The sequence below is a fragment of the Kogia breviceps genome, chromosome 4 (assembly GCF_026419965.1).
Source record: "Kogia breviceps isolate mKogBre1 chromosome 4, mKogBre1 haplotype 1, whole genome shotgun sequence".
Lineage (NCBI taxonomy): Eukaryota > Metazoa > Chordata > Mammalia > Artiodactyla > Physeteridae > Kogia > Kogia breviceps.
In genome coordinates, this window is record NC_081313.1 from 89,169,038 (window position 1) to 89,190,826 (window position 21,789).

Below are 21,789 nucleotides of genomic sequence, written 5' to 3' on the forward strand. Positions count from 1 at the left end.
CAGGCCAATATCACTGATGAACACAGACGCAAAAATCCTCAACAAAATACTAGCAAACAGAATCCAACAGCACATTAAAAGGATCATACACCATGATCAAGTGGGGTTTATCCCAGGAATGCAAGAATTCTTCAATATATGCAAATCAATCAACATGATACACCATATTAACAAATTGAAGGAGAAAAACCATATGATCATCTCAGTAGATGCAGAAAAAGCTTTTGAAAAATTCAACACCCATTTGATAAAAAACTCTCCAAAAAGTGGGCATAGAGGGAACCTAACTCAACATAATAAAGGTCATATATGACAAACTCACAGACAACATAGTCCTTAATGGTGAAAAACTGAAACGATTTCCTCTAAGATCAGGAACAAGACAAGGATGCCCACTCTTACCACTATTATTGAACATATTGTTGGAAGTTTCAGTCACAGCAATCAGAGAAGAAAAAGAAATAAAAGGAATCCAAATCGGAAAAGAAGAAGTAAAGCTATCATTGTTTGCTGATGTCATGATACTATACAGAGAATCCTAAAGATGCAACAAGAAAACTACTAGAGCTAATCAATGAATTTGGTAAAGTAGCAGAATACAAAATTAATGCACAGAAATCTCTTGCATTCCTATACACTAATGATGAAAAATCTGAAAGAGAAATTAAGGAAACACTCCTATTCACCACTGCAACAAAAAGAATAACATACCTAGGAATAAACCTACCTAAGGAGGCAAAAGACCTGTATGCAGAAAACTATAAGACATTGATGAAAGAAGTAAAGATGATACAGACAGATGAAGAGATATACCATGTTCTTGGATTGAAAGAATCAACATTGTGACAATGACTATACTACCCAAAGCAATCTACAGATTCAATGCAATCCCTATCAAAGTACCAATGGCATTTTTCACAGAACTAGAACAAAAATTTTCACAATTTGTATAGAAACACAAAAGACCATGAATAGCCAAAGCAACCTTGAGAAAGAAAAATGAAGCTGGAGGAATCTGACTTCCTGACTTCAAACTATATTACAAAGCTACAGTAATAAAGACAGTACAGTACTGGCACAAACACAGAAACATAGATCAATGGAACAGGATGAAAAGCCCAGAGATAAACCCACGCACATATGGTCAACTTATTTTGATAAAGGAGGCAAGAGTATACAATGGAAATAAGACAGCCTCTTCAGTGAGTGGTGCTGGGAAAACTGGACAGCTGCATGGAAAAGAATGAAATTAGAACACTCTCTAACACCATACACGAAAATAAACTCAAAATGGATTAAAGACCTAAATGTAAGGCTAGACACTATAAAACTCTTAGAGGAAAACACAGGCACAACACTCTATGACATAAATCACAGCAAGATCCTTTTTGACCCACCTCCTAGAGAAATGGAAATTAAAAACAAAAATAAACAAATAGGACCTAATGAAACTTAAAAGCTTTTGCACAGCAAAGGAAACCATAAACAAGATGAAAAGACAACTCTCAGAATGGGAGAAATTATTTGCAAATGAAGCAACTAACAAAGGATTAATCTCCAAAATATACAAGCAGCTCACGCAGCTCAATATCAAAAAAAAAAAAAAACCAACCCAATCCAAAAATGGGCAGAAGACATAAATAGACATTTCTCCAAAGAAGATATATAGATTGCCAACAAACATGAAAGGATGGTCAACATCACTAATCATTAGAGAAATGCAAATTAAAACAACAATGAGGTATTATCTCACACCAGTCAGAATGGCCATCATCAAAAAATCTACAAACAAGAAATGCTGGAGAGGGTGTATAGAAAATGGAACCTTCCTACACTTTTGGTGGGAATGTAAATTGATACAGCCACTATGGAGAACAGTATGGTGGTTCCTTAAAGTCTAAAAATTAAAAAAACTACCATATGACCCAGTAATTCCACTACTAGGCATATTCCCTGAGAAGACCAAAATGCAAAAAGAGTCATGTACCAGAATGTTCATTGCACCACTATTTACAATAGCCAGGACATGGAAGCAACCTAAGTGTCCATCGACAGATGAATGGATAAAGAAGATGTGGCACATATATACAATGGAATATTACTCAGCCATTAAAAGAAGCGAAATTGAGTTATCTGTAGTGAGGTGGATGGACCTAGAGCGTGTCATACAGAATGAAGCAAGTCAGAAAGAGAAAAACAAATACTGTATGCTAACACATGTATATGGAATCTAAAAAAAAAAAAAGGTTCTGAAGAACCTAGGGGCAGAACAGGGATAAAGACGCAGACGTAGAGAATGGACTTAAGGACACAGGGCGGGGAAGGGTAAGGTGGGACGAAGTGAGAGAGTGGCACTGACATATACACACTACCAAATGTAAAATAGATAGCTAGTGGGAATCAGCCGCATAGCACAGGGAGATCAGCTGGCTGCTTTGTGACCACCTAGAGGGATGGGATAGGGAGGGTGGGAGGGAGACACAAGAGGGAGCGGATATGGGAATATATGTGTACATATAGCTGATTCACTTTGTTGTACAGCAGAAACTAACACAACAATGTAAAGCAATTATACTTTAATAAATATGTTAAAAAATTAAATAGTAATAAAGCAAAAGACTTAAGCAAACAGAATAACGAGTGTTCATATATCTAAATGAACACAATATATACTGAAGTTGATACATACTAAGCCTACACCTTGAATTGCCCTCAGAATCATAGTTCTCCTACACCACTGAGTAGTCAACTAATAGACCAGCTTGTATAATACTGTAGCCCACTCACTTCAGTAACATCACCATACCTCTGTTAGAATAACGTGCTGGTTTTATAATATGTTCAGAAATTCTTTGATACTTCTCCCTTCAAAAAGCAGAGCCTAATTTGTTCCCTTTAAGTGTAGGCTATAATAGTGACTTTTTTCTAATGAAGATAAAATGATACAAGTAACTGTGTGATGTACAAGATTCAGACACAGAAGACATTGTGGCGTCCTCCTTACTCTCTTGGCTCACTCTCTCTGGGAGAAGCCAGGTGCTACACCATAAGATCACTCAAGTAGTCCTATGGAAAGGTCCACGTGATGAGGAACTGGCAGTTTCTGCCAAAAGTCAGAAGAAACAGAGGTCTTCTGGCAATAGCCATGTGAATGAACCACCTTGGAAGCAGATCCTCCAGCCCCAGTCAAGGCTTCAGATGACTGCAGTCCCAGCCTACATCTTGATTGTAGCCTCATGAGACCTTGATCCAAAACCACCCAGCCAGGCGGCTCCTAGATTTCTGACCCATAGAAACTATGAGATAATAAATGTTCTGAGCTGCTAGGTCTACTGCTGCATAACAAATTATCCTGTATAAGATAAATACAAGCAATTTCAATTATGTGTACTTAGATTCGGAATTTTCTTATATTTCCACCTATCACCAGAATGAAGATTTTCTAATACCATCTCATGAAAGTACATTTTTCTCCCTTTAAAAGATCTACTTATTCTCAGCTTGGAAAATGCCATATTAGGGATAACAGTACCAAAATGAATTATACTGGTCTTTTGCTTGTTTGACAGTGTCAGAATTACTGCTTAGCACTTACACTCCACCTATCACCTAGTAGATACTCATTGAAAAGCTACTGGATCAGGAACACTTACTTTTAGAATTTACATCTAAATAATTTAGATGAAGTTTTAGGCAGAAGGAGAGAGAAATCAGTTGAACTTGCAGAGGAAAAGTTTCAACTGAAAGCCTGTATCTATACTACTGTGATCCATTTGCTGGGAGGCAGAAAAAACTCACTTGGAAAAAAAAGAAAAAAACAGAGGTGTTAATGACATATAACATTGTAACATTGTATTAGGTGTACAACATAATGATTCAATATTTATATATATTGTGAAATAATCACAAGTCTAGTTAATATCTGTCACTATACAGTTACGAAATTTTTTTCTTATGGAAAGAACTTTTGAAATCTACTCTCTTAGCAACTTGCAAATATGCCACATAGTACTATTAACTATTAGTCAACATGCTGTAGATTACATGCCCATGACTTACATATTTTATAACTGGAAATTTGGACTTTCTGACCCCCTTCACCCATTTTGTCTGCTTCTAACCCCCATCTCTGGCAACTACCAATCTGTTCTCTGTATGTATGAGTTCGGGGTTTTTTTTTTTTTTTTTTTTTTTTTTTTTTTTAAGATTCCACATGTGAGATCACATGGTATTCGTCTTTCTTTGTTTGATTTCTTAGCAAAATGCCCTCCAGGTCCACCCATATTGTCACAATACCAACACTTCATTCTTTTTAATGGCTAATGTCCCTATATATATATATATATATATATATATATATATATATATATATATATATATATATACACACACACCACATCTTCTTTATCTATTTATCCACTGATGGGCACTTTGGCTGTTCTCATATCTTGGCTATTGTAAATGATTCTTCAGTGAACATGGGGTGCATATATCTTTTCAAGTTAGTGCTTTCATTTTCTTCAAATAAATACCCATAAGTGGAATTTCTGGATCAGATGATAGTTCTATTTTTAATTTTATGAGGGATCTCCATATTGTTTTCCATAATGGCTGCACCAATTTACATTCCCACCAACAATATATGGTAATGAATGGTAACTAGACTTTTGGTAATGATCACTTTGTAATGAACACAGATGTTGAATCATAATGTTGGACACCTAGAACTCAGATACTGTTATATAAAAACAGAACAAAACAAAAAATTAGTTCAGAAACAAATACAATTTGATCCAACTATTTGAAGAGGGAAGTCTTGATTACTCCTCCAAGCCCACTAGAATATTTATTTTATATTCTCCCATATTTAGCTTTACATATATGCTTCCAAAGTGCCCTAGAAATGTTTCTTAAAATTCCTCTTAAAACAAACTTTTATAATTATCTAGCCTGCATTTCCTTTTAGTAAGATAATTCTTTAGTCGTACAAACTTTTGTAATTATTACCACACTTGACCTATATATTCAGAAATAAACACATCATGATAAAATGCGTTTATGACAAACTCTGACAAATGCCACTAGAAAGCTGTTGCATATATGTTGGAACCAATTACATTGAAACCTAGCTTCCTAACATTATCTCATCCTTCCACTTTCAGCTGCTAAGGCAAAGTAAATATCCCAAGAGATTAATAAAGTATCCATTTTGAACAATGTAAGTTTGCACTTGATTCTGTTTCACGCTTACATATTATTTTTAATGTATCTCTAGATTTTTCATGTTTTCTATCCACAAGCACAAATGGTTGCTTATACATATATACAACTGCAAAATATTCAGTACGTCTAACTAGCAAACAATAAATAAGGACTGAGGTGACATTACTCCCATATATCACTGTAAGCAACTGGACACATTACTAAAACTAACTGCAGTAAATCAAGTAATCTATTATCAAGCACAAGACTTGAAAGTTACAAGCTGCTACACAAGCAAACTTCCAGGCTATGACTGGCAAATTATGCAAGGAACAGCTGTAGAAATGAAAATACCTAAATCAGAGAGAAATTTTAAGGTACAACTGTTAAACTTCTAAGATGAAATGGGTTTGTTATTCCTAGTTACAAGAGGTAACCTGATAGAAGGCTATACTTGATTAACTACTACTCTTCTCTGAAAACTTTTTTGTAAACCACTGTAAAAGAGGAACAGTAAACTCATCATTGGTAGAGTGAAAATTACATTACAAAACATAACTCAAACATAAAATATACATAATCAGAAACAATCCCAAAATGTTATATTTAAGTAGGTAAAAAAACTGTATTTTCAAATTCTGTTCTGGTAAACCCTCTATCTCACCAAGTGTTTATAAACTTCTCATTCTGTTAAAAAAAAAAAAGTGTTAACAAAATACTGGCTTTTTTTAAGACTATCAACAGCAATCTTTGAAGAAAGACTTGAATGAGCATACACCCAATACCCAACACACAAGAACAATATTTTCTGTGTTTTACTGGAAGAGTAATTGGCTAAGGAGGAAAAAGATTAACAAAAGAAAAGTAAGATGAAAAAATATAGTATCAATTCATTTAAAAACAAGATGACGAACATTCCTCAAATTTACCTCTCATTTAGATAGGAAGATCTCTGATTCAAATGTGTCACAAATGAGGATGCTGCTCAACCTACCCTCTTTTGAGATGTGCAAGTCAATCAGCTCAGAATAAAAAAGCTGCAGAGAACTAACACAACATTGTAAATCAACTATACTTCAATTAAAAAAACAAAGCTGCACAGATTTATTTTCATGTCAGTGAGCCAGAAAAAGAAAAAACAAGGGTACAGGAAATAAGGAAAATAAAAAATAAAATGTTATGCATACAAAAAGGTAGCAAATTTCATCTGATGTTAAAAAACACAAATTATGCTCAGAATAAATTAATGTATCTGTGATAGACATTTAGATGTGAGCACCACCAAAAAAATAAAAAAAGGAACATATGTGAATGGGGGTTGGGGAGATACAGAAACAAGCATGGCAAAATGCTGAAGCAAGATCATATGTACATGGCGGTTCCCTGTACTCTACTGAAATTTGTTTGGAAATTTTCATGATAAAAACTTTTAAATTATTTTCCTTCACTCTGCAATCATTTGTTGAAGAATTGTTTACATATAATAAAGTATAAAACTCAAGTATACATTACAATTCAATGAATTTTTACATACGTATATATCTGAATAACTACCACCTACGTCAAGATGTAAATCATATACCATCACTTCAGAGGGTTCTATCTCTCTCCTTCCAAGACACTGACTCCTCACAACCCAAAGGCAACCACTCTCCTGACCTCTATTACCCCAGTTTAGTTTTTCCTATTTTAAACTTCATAAAAGTGGAATCATACATCATGAACTCTTTTGTGTGTCTACTTTTGCTTGACACAATGTTTCTGGGGTTCATTCATGTTATGAACATCCTTGTACATGTTTTGTTTTGTTTTGTTTACCTTTCTTGGGTACATCTGACCTGAAATTACTGGATCACAGTACAGAGCTATGTTTAGCTATAACACATACTGACAGTTTTGCAAAGTAGCTGAAACAACATGACATTCCCACCAGCAATATATAAGAGTATCAGTTGTTTCATATCCTTGGCAACACTTGATACTGTTTCACATCCTTGGCAACACTTGATATTGTCAGTCTCTAATTTCAGCCATTCTGGCAGGGGTGTGATGGTGCCTCATTGTGACATTTCCCTGATGAGTAATGTAGAGGAGGGGTCCCCAAACCCCGGGCCGTGGACCACTACCAGTCCGCAGCCTGTTAGGAACCAGGCCGCACAGAAGGAGATGAGCAGCGGGAGAGGCAAGCTTCATCTGCCACTCCCCATCTCTTCCCATTGCTCGCATTACCGCCTGAACCATCCCCCATCACCGGTCCATGGAAAAACTGTCTTCCACAAAACCAGTCCCTGGTGCCAAAAACGCTGGGGACCGCTGATGTACAGCACCTTTACCTATGCACCTTGGCCTTTTGGATAACTTCTTTTGTGAAGATCTGCCTGCTTTTTTGCATATTTTAAAAAGCGTGTTGTTTGCCTTTTCTTTTTGATTTTTAAGAGTTACTTATATTTTTCTGGATACAAGTCTTTCACCAGATTTACTTAATGTGAGTATATTCTTGCAGTCTGTGGCTTGCCTCTTTAATGATGTCTTCATGAACAGAAATTTGTAACTGATTGTAGTCTAATTTATCAATTTTATGTTCTATTTAAGAAATTTTTGCCTAGGTGATGAAGATATACATCTAGATTTTCTTCTAGAACCTTGATAATTTTAGCTTTTACATTTAGTTCTATGATCCAACTCAAATGAGCTTTTGAATATAGTATCAGGTAAAAATCAAGGTTCATTTTTTCCCAAATATCCAATATCCAATTTATCTAACACTACTAAAAGTAAATGTTTTCTTAACTTCAGTGGAGCTTTTATCATAAACCAAGAAACAACATATGTGAAGGTCTATTTCTAGACACTCATATTCTTCCATTGGTCTTTTTGTCTACCTGGTTCTAATATAACACTGTCTTAATTACTGTAACTTTATAGCAAGTCTTGAGACATTTTCATTTTGATATAAATTTTGGAATCCATTTGATTAAAGTTTTTAAATTCTGGGATTTTAATTGAAATTTTATTGAACCTATAGCTCAACCTGGGGGAAATTGACATTTTAACAATATTGAGTTCCTACCATATAAAGATTGAATGTTTCTCCACTTATTTAAATATTTTAAAATGTCTCAGCACTGTTTTATATTTTTCAGTGTAGAAGTTTTGCCCAAGTTTTTATTATATTTATCCTTAGGGATCTTACATATTTTGATGCTATTCTAAATGTACTTTCCTAATTTTATTTCATACTTTTTGGTTGCTAGCACACAACTTACAATTAATTTTTGCAGGTTGCCCTTGTATCCAGTCAACTTGCTAAATTCACTTATTCTAAAACTTTGCTGGTAAACACTTTTAAAATTTTTTTCCATTTTTTAAAATTAACTTTTTTTATCCTGAGGGCACTGGTTAGAATTCCAGCATGTTAAATAGAAAAAAAGATATGGGACATGAAACAAGGTTTTTCATTGAGTATAATATTAGCTGTAGGAGTTTTTTTGTTGTTGTTGATAATCCAGAAAATGTTTTCTTCTATTCCTAAGTTGATGAGGATTTTTAACACAACAGATGGTGACTTTTGTCAAATGATTTCTCTATCTACAGAGATGATCATATGAGTCTTCTACACTGTTAAAAGAGATGGACTACATTGATTAATTGTAAAACAACAAACCAACCTTGTATTCCTGGAACCAATCTGTGATATCTTTTTTACGTATCACTGGATTATCTCTGTATCTATGTTCTTGAGAAATATTGGCCTGTAATTATCTCTTCTTTCTCATGTTCTTGTTAGGTTTTTCCTACCAAGATTATGCAAAAATCATAAAATGTTCAGGGAAATGTATTCTTTTTCAGTTCTCGAAAAAGTATGTGTAAAATTAGCATTATATCTTACTTAAATGTTTGAGAGGTTTACCAGTGAAGCCATCTGGGCCTGGGGTTTTCTTGGTGGAAAAATTTTTAATAAATTCAATTTGTTTTTCAAAGATTATGACCTTTCATTCAAGTTATCAAATGTACTAATATAAATTTTTCATAATTTTCCTTAACAATATCTATACAATTTGTAGTGATGCTTCACTTTTTCATTCTTAGTATTGGTATTTTCTGTTGTCCCCCAATTTTTTCTTGATCAGTCACTACAGGTTTATTAGTTTTTAAAAGTCTTCTCAACAAACTGTAAATTTTTCTGTTTCATTGATTTCTACTTTTATATTTACTACTTCCTTCTTTCTGCTTTCTTTGGGTTTGATTTGTTGCTCCCTTCAGTTGTGAGCTTACACCACTGATTTTGAACTTTTCTTCCTTACTAATATATGCATACAGGCATACTTCAGAGATATTGTGGGTTCAGTTTCAAACCACCAAAATAAAGTGATCAGTGCAACAAAGGAAGTACATTTTTGGGGGGTTTCACAGTGTGTATAAAAGTTACATTTTTGCTATACTGTAGTCTATTAAGTGCGCAATAGCATTGTGGTTTAAAAAATCCCAACAGACACAACTTAATTAAAAAGTATTTTACTGCCAAAAAAGTGCTAACTATCAGTGAGAAAATGCTGTTGGACAAATGGCATCGATAAACTTGCTCATTGCAGGGTTGCTACAAACCTCAGTTTGTAGAGAAAGAGTAACTGCAAAGTGCAATGAAACAAAGCACAATAAAAACGAAGCATGCCTGTATAGAGCAATAAAGTCCTCTCAAAGCACTGCTTCAGTTACACTCAACAAGCTCTGATGTAATACTTCTGCTGTTTTTCAGATCAAAATATTTTCTAATTTCCATGTGACTTCATTTTGATTCATGGGCTATTTAGAAATGTCTTGATTAATTTTCAAACATTTGGAGCCTTGCTAGCTATTTTCTGTTACTGAGTTGTAATTAATTACACAGTGATCAGAAAACATGTACTGTATAATTTCAATTCTGTGAAATTTGATCATACTTCAAGGACCAGAATATTTTGGCAAATGTCCCAAGTGCACTTGAAAAAAAAGGTATAGTCTTCAGTCTTTCGATAAAATGTTCTATGAATGTCAATTATATCAAGTTGATTAATCATGTCATTCAAATTTTCTATTTCCATACTGCTATTTTTATATAACTGTTCTATCAGTTACATCAAATGTATATGTAAAATCTCCAGCTATGAATGCATACCTATCTTTACTGCTAATTATATTAACTTCTATATTCAGAAGCTATGTTATTAGGTAAACATACACTTAGGATTATTATGTCATCTTGATGAACTGACCTACTTATTATGATACTTTCCTGTTCTCTCTTATACTTTTTCCTTTATGTCTATTTTGTACAATATTAATATAGGCACATCAGCCTTCTTTTGGTGAGTGTTTGCAAACAATATTTATCCAATCTTTTTACTTTCATATTATGTGTGCCTTTAAAGTGCTTTTTTAAAAAAAAATAAATGCTTTTAAAGGTTTTTGTTTAATCATGCAAACATGAATCAAAAGAAAGATGGAGTGGCAGTATTAATATCAGATAAAGTAGACTGCAGAAGAAGAAATATTACCAGAGACAAAGAAGGATACTATATAATGATAAAGGGGTCAATTCACCAAGAAGACTTAACAATCCTAAACATATATGCATCTGACAACAGAGGTTCAAAATTCATGAAGCAAAAATAGTTAGAACAAAGAGGAGAAATAGACAAATCCACAATTATACTTGGAGACTTCAATTCTTCTCAGTGACCAACAAAACAAGTAGACAAAACCTCAGTTAGGAAACAGAAAACGTAACAAGCACCACCAGTCAACTGACAATTACAGAATATTTCATATAAATATATAATTTAGCTTTTAATATGGAATGTAGAATTTATAGAATATTCCACCCCAAAGCAGCACAATATACATTATTTTGAATTGCACATGGAACATTTACCAAGACTTACCATATTCTGAGTAATAAAACTTCAAAGAATTCAAACAAAATTATACAAAGTATGCTTTCCATCTAAAACAAAATTAAGCATAGAAATCAATTATAGACAGAGATAAGCAAAATCAACAAATAATTGGAAATTAAACAATATACTTCTAAACAACCCATGGGTCAATGTGAAAGTCACATAAGAACTCAGAAAATATCAACATAAAAATCTATGGGACCAGGGCTTCCCTGGTGGCACAGTGGTTAACAATCCTGCCAATGCAGGGGACACAGGTTCAAGCCCTGGTCCCGGAAGATCCCACATGCCACAGAGCAACTAAGCCCATGCACCACAACTACTGAGCCTGAGCTTTAGAGCCTGCAAGCCACAACTACTGAAGCCCACGCACCTAGAGCCCGTGCTCCACAAGAGAAGCCACAACAAGAAGCCTGCGCACCACAAAGAAGAGTAGTCCCCGCTCGCCACAACTAGAAAAGGCCCCCGTGCAGCAACAAAGACCCAACACAGCCAAAAATAATAAATAAATAATTAATTAATTAAAAAAAGAATTGTGGGACCATCTAATGTGGTGCTTAGAAGGAAAAGAAGAAAGGTCTCAAATCAATAGCCTAAGCTTATACCTTAAAAAATTGTAACAGTGGATTTAAATCCAAAGCACACAAGAAGAAATAGTAAAGAGCAGAAATCAATGAAATTGAAAACATTTGTTTTTTGAGTACTAAAACAAAAAGCTGGATCTTTGGAAAAATTAACAAAATTGATAAATGTGGAAACAAACTACTAAAGACAAAAGAGGGGACAAATTGCCAATATCAGGAATGAAAGAAAAGACACCACTATAGATACTGTAGACATTAAAAGGACAATAAAGAAACAACTTCATGGCAATTAATAGATGAAAGAGACAAATTCATTGAAAGATACAAACTACTAAAGCTCATACAGTAGGTGACTCACATAGTCAAAGACTGCAAGTTTTTAAGAAAAAATTAAATAACCCTAACTATCCTATACCTATTAAAGTAATTAACTTTACCCTTTAAAGCCTTTCAACAAAGAAAACTAGGCCCAAATGAGTTAGCTTGCAAACTCTGACAAACATTTATGAAATAATACTAATCCTATTCAAGATTTTTTGGAAAATATAAGAGGAATAAACACTTTAAACCTATGAGGCCAGCATTATTCTGATACAAAAATATTACACAAAAAAGGTATTCTTCATGTACACAGATACCAAAAAATACTCAACAATTTATTAGCAAATCTAATCCACCAATTTATGAAAATGATAATACATCACAACCAAGTGAAGCATATCTAGAGAATGCAAGGTTGACTCAACATCTGAAAATAAATCAATGTAATCCATCTTATTAACACACCAAAGAAGATAAACCATAAGATCATCTCAACAAGTATAGTTAAAACATTTGAGCACAATGTCCAATCATGGTTAAAAAACTCTCAGCAGTCTAGAAACAGAATGGGGACATCATTAACTTGATAAAACGATTATTATACTTAATATAATAATATGTAGTATATTATAAAACCTGATAAAAGGCCCTAGTATACTTAATAATGAAAGACTGAAAGCTTTTCTCTTAAGATCAGGAACAAGACAAGGATATCTACTCTCACCACTCCTGCTCAACATCATACTGGAGGGCCTAACCAGCACAATAAGGGGGAAAAAAGGGCGGTAGGGGAGATGGTTACACACAAACTGAAAACAAAAGAAACAAAACTGTTCTATATCCACAAATGATACAACCATCTACATGAGAAAATCCAAAAGAATCTACAAAAAAAAAAAAAGTTACTAGAATAGGTGAGTTTAGCAAGGTTGCCAGGTTCAAAGTCAGTATACAAAACTGTATTTCTAAATACTGTCAGTGAACAACTGGACACGGAAACTTAGGAAAATTATATTTATAATACTATAAGAAGTGATGAAATACTTGAATATGAATCTGACAAAATATGAACATCTATATGTTGAAACTATAAAATGCTAATGATGGAAAATGAAGATCTTTTTTTTTTTTTTTTTTTTTTTTTTTTTTGCGGTATGCGGGCCTCTCGCTACTGTGGCCTCTCCCGCTGCGGAGCACAGGCTCCCGACGCGCAGGCCCAGCGGCCATGGCCCACGGGCCCAGCTGCTCCGCGACATGTGGGATCCTCCCGGACCGGGGCACGAACCCGTGTCTCCTGCATCGGCAGGCGGACTCTCAACCACTGCGCCACCAGGGAAGCCCGAAGATCTTTGATTAAAACAAAATAGATGGAGATATCCTGTGTTCATTGATTGAAAGACTCAATATTAAGATGTCAATTCTTCCCAAATGGATCCATGCATTCAAAATAATCTAAATTAACATCCCCTCAGTGCTCTTTGTAAAAACCAACAAGTCATTTTAAAAAAATTTTTTGGAAAAGCAAAAGAACTAGAATAGCCAGAATGATTTTGGAAAAAAAATAAAGCTAAAGAACTTACATTACCTGATTTTAAAACTTACTATAAAGCAACAATAATCATGACAATGTGGCATTGGCAAAATGATAGATACAAAGATCAAGGGGACAGTCCAGAAACAGACTCACATACATGGTCAACTGATTTTTGACTAAGTTAATTCAATGTTGGAAAGGAAAGTGTTCCCCAAAAATGGTGCTAGAATTGGGAAAATAAACTTGACCCTTATTTCACACCATATACAAAAATTAACTCAAAATAGATGATACACTTTGCAATAAAAACTATAACATTTGTAGAAGAAAACATAAGAGGAGATATGCGTAACTTTGCACTGAGCAAACAGAACACAGAAACACAAATCATAAAAGGAAAACCTGACAAAGTGAATTTAGTCAAAATTAAAAGCCCCTCTATTTTAAACAGTTAGGAAAATGAAAAGGTAAGCTTCAGACTGCACTCTCTGTATATGCATCTGTGTAGGTCAAAGGACTTGTATAGAAAAATGTATAAAGAATTCCTCCAACTCAATAAGACGAACAACTCAATGTTGAAAAATGGGCAAAATATTTGAACACGTACTTCGCAAAGGAAGACATACAAATGACCGTAACACATGAACAAATTCTCAATATCATTAATCATCAGATAAATACAAATTTACAATACAGTGTCATACTACCACATATTCACTAGAAGGGCTAAAATTAAAAAGACTAAAACAACCAAGTGTTGATGAGAATGTAGAGCAACTGGAACTGTAAAATGGGAAACAGTTTGGCAGGTTCTTATAATTAAACATTTGTTTACAATACAACCCAACAAATCCATTTCTAAGTATTTACCCAAGAGAAATGAAAACATATGTTCACAAAATAACTCATGAATGAATGTTCATAGCAGCTTTACTAATAACAACCCCAAACTGGAGACAATCCAAATATCCATATATAGGTGAAATGGTCAATAATTGTGGTAAATCAATACCATAAACTACTACTCAGCAATAAAAGTGGTGAACCAGCTAAACATACAAACATATGGATTATCCTCAAAAACATCATAGTGAAAGAAAAAGACATGGATGCAAAAGAATATATATTACATAATTCTGTTTATATAAAATTCTAGAACAAATGAAACCCATTTACAGTGAGAAAAAGAGGACAAACTGTTTCTAGAGCTGAGGGTGAAAATGTGACTTACTGCAAAAGGGCAGAAGGGAACTTTGGGGGATGACAGAAATATTCTGTATCTTTATTGTGGTAATGAAAATATTCTACTCTTGATTGTGGTAGTGGAGACATGGGTGTATACATATGTCAAAACACACCGAGCTGTACATTTTATTGTACGTAAATTATCCTCAATAAAGTTGATTCTTTAAAAAAGAGCTCTCTTGGGAAAATATTAACCAGGGAATACTGGTGATGCCCCTATACAACCACTCAAAAGATGTCAAAAACATCAATAAAATTCAATACCCATTTATGGTTTTTAAAAATGTCATCAGAAATGAAAAACAACAATAAAATCATCTTGGAAAGCTAAGAATACAAGAACACATTTTAACCTATTATACTCTCCATTTATCAGAAAGCTTCAGCAAACATCATAATTGATGGCTAAAACATCAGAAACAATCCCTTAAAGTCTGAAACAACACCAAGTTGAATTATCACTGCTATTATTTAACATTATATAAAATGTATAATAGCCAAAACAATGAGGAAAACACACAGATTATAAAATTTAAAAGAAAGCCACAAAACTGTATTTTCAGATAATCAACTCAATAAAGTGATTAGATACATGATAAGCAGAAAAAAATTCAAAAGCTTTTGTGTAACTGGAGGGGGAAAAAAAGAGAAAAAATGTTACTAGAAAGTTTCCATCCACCAGAGCTATCAAATCATAAAATAGCTAGGAATACTAAGAAGGAATGTCATACATATGGGAATAAAACTATAAAACTTTCCCTAAGCAAGGTGTGAATAAAATGTAGAGACATACCATACATACACATATTTCTGAGGGGAGAGACTCAGTATCACTAAGGTCAGTTTGCCCCATATTAATCTAAAATTTCAATATAACCTCATTCAAAATACCTGAGGATTTTTTAATTTAATTTACAAGTTGAGTCTAAAGTTCATTTGGAGAAGAAATGCATAAGAGTCAAGAATAACTTCAAAAAGAGTAATAAGGAGGGAGAAATGGTGATCAAAATTTTAAATATGCATTCTCTTTTTAACCCAGCAATTCCATTTCTAGGAATCCATGCTCCAGAAATAATCACATAAAGAGGAAGTTTCCTGAACAGCTGACTCTTAGGATGAAGGCAGAACTAGAAGAGGAAGTGGAAGGTATACTTTTTACCTTACAACCTTCCATACTGTCTGAAGTTCTAAAATTTAAGATTTAAAGTTTGTAATTAAAAACAAATAAATGTAAAAGTTGGCTTCAAATAAAGCATTATTTGTGATAGAAAAAAGAAACTAATTCAAATGTCTTTCAGTAAGGGAATGGTTAAGTAAATTACAGCCCATTGAAGCTATTGAAATATCATTTAGCTTTTAAAAAGTTATCAGGGAGACTTAGGTTTAACAACTAAAGATGGCCAAGATACGTAACTCAGTGAAAAAAGAAAATGATATACCAATGTGTTTGGTATACCCCACCAAACTCCCCCAACTTTACATGTATGCATATGTGTTTTAAAGTGTACATGAGAAAGAAGTACAATACTGTTAACTCTAGACACTGGAATGAGACTGGGGAATGAAAGGAAACGTTCACATTTTACTTAATAGTTCATTTTCTGTATTGCTGAATTTTACATCTAGTTCGTATGCCTAATTAATTTTTTAAAGTTAGTTATTTCATATAAAATGATAAATTCCAGAGGACATGGGAAAAATAGTTTAAACGTTTATAAAAATCTTTAAAACGTTTATCTTCATGTTTATTTACATACTCTGCAAATGATCTATAGTTTTCACCAGAGGTGGCTGCCAATGTAAAGAAATTTAACTTACCAGTTATGATAAAAATAACAACATATTAAGCCTTTAAAAAAATCATAAACTTCCCCGAACCAGCAGACTCAAAGCAGTGCCTATGCGTATGTTAAAAAAGAAAAAGAAGAAAAAAAAAAAAAAAGCCTGGAGAGGTTAAGTCTCCTAAATAGATTCTTCCTCTCAGTAAAAAAGACTACCTCCTCCCCTCTTCTTCAACTTGGTCTGAGCGGCTTTAAACTCACCATTTTGAACGTGCGCAAATTGATTAACAAGCAGTAATCTCAGGGAGGCCGAAATTGAAGGTGCATACGCCAGAGGCGTGCTCTGACCTGACAGAGCTAACTGGGAGAAGCATTGATGGAATGGTGCTAATATCGGGAGAACGATTGTTACGGTCTGTACAGGGTGTCTGCGTAACACAGCCTCGGTGGCAATCGGGAAAAATGAAAATACAGTCAGTAGAGCGACGGCAACGGAAGGTTTTTCGGGGAAGGGGTGCTGATGCAGGCCTGTGGCGTAAGATGGATCAGCTCTACACAGGGTGACTGGAAATGGGCAGAGAGGGTGGGTGAGAGGTGTTAGTAGGGGACACACTCCTCTAACACAGTCGCGACTGTAGGGAGAAAGGCAGCAGGGTCCTTGGCCAAGGCACCAAGGACAGCAGAAGAGGCAGCAAGAAAGAGCGGCCGGTGGAGATCCCGATACCAATCTATGCCATCGCCGGAGGCAGCGGACGCTGCGGCCACCGATAAGAGCGTGGCCGTAGGTTCGGGCTGGACAGGGCCCAGAAGGCGAAGAAGGCCTCTCCCAGCCATCAACCCCACCCACCATGGCCGGCGCGGCGGGCCAGGGACAGGCCCCACTCCTTCTCGAGGACAGAAATTAAGAAACGGAGGAGGTGAAGGCAACAATTTCCTCGCCTTGTCCCTCACCTTCCCAACATGAGAACAAGCCAGATTTAAAAAAAAAAAAAAAAACCCTCACCGAACTGTGCAGCGGCTCCGGAGCGAGAACAGCGCTCGATCCTCCACCCGCCACCACCGCCTTCTTCTCCGCCTCCGACTCCTCCCCCGCCGAACGCGCAGGGGCTGGCGGCGGCGGCTGCTGCGGCGGCGGCGGCGGCGGCGCCAGCGCCGGCGGCGGAAGCAGAAGCGGCCGCGGCGCGTCCCGCCCCTTGCGCCGCGGTAGAGGAGAAGGAGGAGGGAACGAAAGCCCCGCCCCCAAACAGAGTCGACCAATAAGCTTAAAGGACCTCTGCGGGAAAAATCCACATACCCAATCGGAACCTGAGGAGTGGGCTCACGTCAATGGTTGGGACGTGGCAGAAAAAGGGAAATACACTTGGACTGTCTTTACACCCTGGTCCCCCTTTCTCGCCCAGGGGCAAGTTCACCGATTGGCCGTAGAGCGGAAGGACGAAACCCACCCCTGCCTGGCGCCGCCTCCTTTCCCTGCTGCACTGCGACGTTGGGGGGCAGGGGCGGGGCACCACGCTAGGGCTGGAACAGCAGGCCTTTTGTGGTTTGGGCTGGGAGAAAAGGGCGGGGTCTCAGGGAAAGGGAAGGGGAGCGGAGAGCTAAAGGAAGAACTGGCGCAGCTAGACTTTGAGAAATTCCAACAGCAACAACCAAGATGGAGGCGTTAAAATCAATCCTAATTTGACTGGAAACCTAACTAACAAGATTAGGGTCTCCTGGCATAAAGTTCAAACCTTTGCAGTTCAGATATGGGTGGGCCAAGAGAAAATAGCAGACGGAGGAAGGGCAGGTCTTCCTCTCTGCCCACCTTGCCTGCGCACTATATAGTTAGTGCCTTCTCCCCTCCCACTCCGCAGTTCCCCAGTCGCCTGCCCCTTCTTTTCTCATTCTTTTGGGAGTGGGGGCGGGTTATAGGGGATGCCTGCGTTTCCTCTGAATAGCCATGGCCTGACCAGAGCCTTCCAGTTGCACCTTGGGGCTGATGGGTTGTCAAGCCAGGAAGTAACATCACATGCAACCAAAATAAATAACAACAGCTGTAGTCCCTGGACACCTTAATTTAATTTAAATTAAATGCTTAATTTAAACAAGGATAACAGTTTAGTCAGTCATGTCACTGATGCTAAATTGTTTCTTCGTCCTGCGTACGTCCTCTTTTTTCATCCTGAACGTGTCTGCTTCTCTGATTGCAGTACCACTCTCCTCCCACCTTACCCCCAACTCTCTTCACCTCTTCACCCCCTCCGCACACATGCCCAATGCCCAAGATATATTTATCGCATCCCCTCCGCCAAGAGTTAAGAACCCCATTTCTTGTGCTGTCCCTGGCAACTGCGAAATCTCCTGCCAGTGAACCAAGACTCATTTTTTTTGCTGTTGATGAAAACAAATTATCCAAGATTTTCTATAAAACTTGGACTATGAGAATTTGCTTGACATTTTGTGAAGCCAAACTAACTCTCAGCCCACTCCTGTAGTACCTTTCTTACCCAGAAACCATTTCCCACTTGATATTTCTCTGCTTTACACATGTTGCTCTAGAAGTTGTGGCTCTTTCTCCATCGAAGTCTCTCCTTCTTTGAAAGAGAATTGATACTTTAATCACATTTCTTTGATCTCCTTTTAGGTTGTTGCATACTGATTCAATTGGGTACACTAACCAGTTGGTTGGGGCAGGGTTTCCCCAAATTTCAATCTCTTTCATACCATATCTGTGTATATCACTCGCAGTAGTATTTGTTATTTTCTTTAAATAAATGTGTCTTTCCTTCAATTTCTTTAAGAGTAAAACTTTTATAAATTACTATTAATGGAAAACCTGTGTCACCTCTCCTAAGCTGAAAGTAACTGAAAGAAAAGTGAACATAAAACAATGTTTCTAAATTCTGGCGATAGAGAGTATTTTTTCTACTAAGGTCTCTCAGCCTAAAGACTACTCCCTGTAAAAAGGGAGCATTACTAAGCACTAGAAACATTTAAAAAGCAGGTAGGCAAATGGCATTTTTATCATGATGTAATCAAAGGATAGAAAAATAGAACCAAAATAGGAATCACTCTCTCACTTATGTAGTCATTGTTTTTAATCCTGCATGCATGTAACAACTAAAGTTATCCAAGGCATCAGAAGTGATCTATGTTACTCTTGGAGAAACACCCTTGTGGAGGCTTATAGCATGTATTCCAGAATCAAAAGACTATACTCTCATACTAGCTCCTGCATTGATTGCTGAGTGCCTCTGGACTCTTAGATCTCTGGCCTCAATTTCCAGTTTAAATATGTGGAACGTATTAAAGCCTACTCATGACCGGTTGTACTATAGACTAAATAACCTAATAAATGTGAAACATATCATGCCTAGCATGTAGTAAGTACTAAATACATATTTATATTGGCTTATGTATTATATTATTACATATATAGAGAGAGATATGTATTAATGACATATGTATTATTATTGATTTCAGAGGTGGGAAACACTCCCTAAGGCAATGAGTTGAAGGTACCACAGGATGTAATGCAGTAGTTCTTAAAGAGTGATCCCCATACCAACAGCATCAGCATTACCTGGGAACTTTTTTAAAATGCAAATTCTCAGGTAGGTCCAACCTCAGACCTGAATTGGAAACTCTAGGTGTGAAGCCAAGCAACCCGTATCTTAGCAAGCCTTTGAGGTGATCCTGATGCACACAAAGTTGGAGAACCACAGATGTAACAGAAGGAGGATTGGTAAACGAGTGAGAGGACCTGAATTCAAAATATATCCTTAGAGTGACATCAGCAAAAATGGAGATGTAAGCACCTCTGAAAATTCTTTTCTCCATAAAAGCAATGAGAAAACTGGAAAAATTGTCAGTCAACTTTTTCAGAACTGTGGAAATCAAGCAAGGGCTTGCAGCAACCCAGGAAGCATTTATTCAAGAAAACAGCTGAATCTCAGTAAGAAGAGCAAGGTTTGTAATGTTTTGGCTTGTTCTAATCTAATCCCATCATCTCCAACTCCACTATAGCACTGAAAAACAATAGTTGACAATCATGGTGAAAAGGAGCAGCCTGGCAGATACCAGACAAGGCAGAATGAGGCTGGAACTCCTCCAAAGCCTAATTCCAAGAGAAGAGTCATCATTTAACCTATCTGGTGGTTCCCCAGAAGATCTCACTTGCAAGTCTATATTGATTTGATTTGATTCAGAGCCAAACCAGTGGTTTTCTGGGGAAAAGGCTTTTCCCCAGAAGTGTTTGTAAAAAACAAAACAAAACAAACAACAAAAAACCCACAAACAAACAAAAAACACAATGAAAGGGAATTGATTAACTTTGCCACACCTTAGGCAGTGGAAACAGGTTGGGGCAGACAATAGGTTAACCAGAAAGCTTAAAAGGAAAAGCTGGAGATTTGTCTGTAGGAACTTTGTAAGCTCCAACATATTCATGAGAAGCCAGAAACTCACACACATGCCCAGGGCTCTGCTAAGTAGTGCATAAGCTCAGGAAAGACCTGAGAAGGCCCTAAACATCCACCTAAGGCTGACCTTGAGGCTTTGCATAAGCAAGAAGTGAAGGCTAAGGGAAAACTGTCAACTGCCTGGCTTGGTGTTGAAGCCCTGCCCAAAACACACACACACACACACACACATACCCTCAACAAACCCTGGGAGACATACTGATTCAAGGCATCTAAGGAAATCTCTATCTAATCATTAGATGACCATGAAGCTAACCAAACGGAATCATCAATGGCCACACACCACTGCTGATGAAAAATTAATCAGTCAATATAAGAAAGAAATGGAAAATTTTATTCAAGACAAATTGAGGATTATAACCCAGGGAACAGCAACTCAGAAAGCTCTGAGAATAATCCGCCCATTAGAATTCAAGGCACAGTTATATAAGCTTTTTGAGACAGGGCTGTGCATTAAATGATGTATTATTGAAGGTTTACATAATCCATGTCTAAGCATCATCATGGTCCCTTACAAGATCAAGAGGCAATGTTATCTTTTAAGGAGTTGTCTTGTTGATGCCAGGAAAATGTTGCTCTTTATGGTTGAGCAGATATTTATGCTGATGGGGGAGGTTTGGTCAATATATAATGCACAGTAGAGGGGAGAGAGGAAGCCAAAGGGAAAAGAAAAAAACTTTTTTTATGGTTAAATGTTTCTTGTCATAAAATATGAATTTTATTTCA

General features: G+C 36.3%; 1 protein-coding gene across 4 annotated transcripts in view; it reads right to left on the reverse strand.

Moving 5' to 3' along the window:
* PJA2 (praja ring finger ubiquitin ligase 2) overlaps positions 1–21,789 on the reverse strand; it is a 362,495-nt gene that overhangs the window by 60,952 nt on the left and 279,754 nt on the right. The window contains exons 1-3 of one of the 4 annotated variants that reach the window (XM_067031429.1): positions 17,607–17,675; positions 11,124–11,185; positions 3,654–3,797 (exon numbers count right to left, since the gene is read on the reverse strand). The exons of 1 other annotated variant lie outside the window; for it this stretch is intronic. The gene's annotated coding sequence lies outside the window, so the exon portion shown is untranslated. Of the gene's footprint in view, positions 1–3,653; positions 3,798–11,123; positions 11,186–17,606; positions 17,785–21,789 lie in introns of those variants that run through there. 2 more of the 4 variants (XM_067031428.1, XM_059063152.2) reach the window with 2 other exon arrangements.